The sequence below is a fragment of the Schistocerca serialis genome, chromosome 6, assembly GCF_023864345.2.
Source record: "Schistocerca serialis cubense isolate TAMUIC-IGC-003099 chromosome 6, iqSchSeri2.2, whole genome shotgun sequence".
Lineage (NCBI taxonomy): Eukaryota > Metazoa > Arthropoda > Insecta > Orthoptera > Acrididae > Schistocerca > Schistocerca serialis.
Genome location: NC_064643.1, coordinates 654,495,788 through 654,497,697, shown reverse-complemented (window position 1 = coordinate 654,497,697; position 1,910 = coordinate 654,495,788). Strand labels below are relative to the sequence as shown.

General features: G+C 47.9%; 1 pseudogene; it reads right to left on the bottom strand.

Annotated features, from left to right (window-relative positions):
• Window positions 1-1,515: 1,515 nt before the first annotated feature.
• On the bottom strand, window positions 1,516-1,633 carry LOC126485791 (5S ribosomal RNA; annotated as a pseudogene).
• Window positions 1,634-1,910: the final 277 nt, after the last annotated feature.

Here is a 1,910-nt window from a genome sequence, read left to right as displayed (position 1 = left end):
GTCATGGGATAGAAATATGTATATTTTCAGATGGCGGTAATGTCGCTTACACAAGGTATAAGAGGGCAGTGCATTGGTCAAGGTGACAGTTTTTGGATTGGATTGGATTGTTTGGGGAAGAGACCAAACAGCGAGGTCATCGGTCTCATCGGATTAGGGAAGGTCAGGGAAGGAAGTTGGCCATGCCCTTTCAAAGGAACCATCTCAGCATTTGCTTGGAGCGATTTAGGGAAATCACAGAAAACCTAAATCAGGATGACCGGATGCGGGCTGTGTCAGTTTCACTCAGGTGATTCATGTGAAAAGGTTTCAGCATGATTATGGCCACGGACGGGAGGTAACAGACTTCAGACTCAGAGTGGTAATTGGAGCTAGAAGCATGGGACATTCCAATTTGGAAATTGTTAGGAAATTAAGTATTTAAAGGTCCACAGTTTCATGACTGTTCTGTGTGTAATAAATTTCAGGCATAATCTCTCACCATGGACAATGCAGTGGCCGACAGCCTTCACTTAACAACCAGGAGCAGCAGTGTTTGAATAGAGTTGTCAGTGCTAACAGACAAGCAGCACTGCATGAAATAACCGCAGAAATCAATGTCGATTGTACGACGAACATATGCATTAGGACAGTGCGTCGACATTTGACGTTAATGGGCTATAGCAGTAGACAACTGATGCGAGTACCTTTTCTAACGGCATGACATCAACGGCAGTTCCTGTCCTAGGCTAATGACCGTTTTTGGTTGCACCTTAGGCGACTGGAAAACCGTGTCCTGGTCAGATGAATCCTGGTTTCAGTTAGTAAGAGCTAATGGTACGAACCGACTGTGGAAAGACGTCATTAAGCCATGGACACAAGTTGTCAACAGAGCACTGTGTAAGCTGGTGATGGCTCCATGATGTTGTGGACTGGGTCCTCTGGACCAATTTAACCGATAGCTGACTGGAAATGGTTATTTTCGGCTACCAGGAGACCATTCGCAGCAATTCAAGGACTTCATGACAACACATCATGCCAGCGGACCACGTTTGTTCACAACAGGTTTGAAGAACATTCTGGACAGTTCACGTAATTATTCTCGCCACTCAGATCGCTTGACATGGATACCATCGAGCATTTACGGGGCACAATCGAGAGGGCAGTTCGTGCACAAGATCCGGCACCAGCAACACTTTCGCAGTTATGGTCGGCTATAGAGGCCGCATGTCCATGTTCCTGTGGGGGATTGCAACGACTTGTTCAGGCCATGACAGGTCAGGCTGCTGCAGTGCACCAAGCAAAAGGAGGCCCAATACTTAATTAGGAGGTATGCACTCCGTCTTCAGGCCACAAGTGGCCCATCGGGACCATCCGACCGCCGTGTCATCCTCAGGTGAGGATTCGGATGGGAGGGGCGTGAGGTCAGCAGACCGCTCTCCCAGTCGTTACGATGGTTTTCTTTGACCGGAGCCGCTACTTTTCGGTCGAGTAGCTCATCAATTTGCATCACGAGGCTGAGTGCACCCCGAAAAACGGCAACAGCACATGGCGACCTGGATGGTCACCTAACCAAGTGCCAGCCACGCCCGACAGCGCTTAACTTCGGTGATCTGACTGGAACCGGTGTATCCACTGTGGCAAGGCCGTAGCCCTAATTAGGAGGTATCCCACGAGTTTTTTCACCTGGGTGTGCGCTAGTTTACTTCTCGTACTGAAAAAGAAACCAAAAATACTATCATCACTGACTATGGGAATGGTATCAAAGATGAGAGTGTTAAGCTCATATATAGGCCAAAGAGGCACTGGAATGCTTTCAGATGACTTAGTAATTTATAGACAGTATGCCGTTTAGGTTGGTGCATATTTAGCACCAGGCTCAATGTTTCTATCTACAGTCTCTGTATGCGGCACAAGCCTGTGACCGGTGT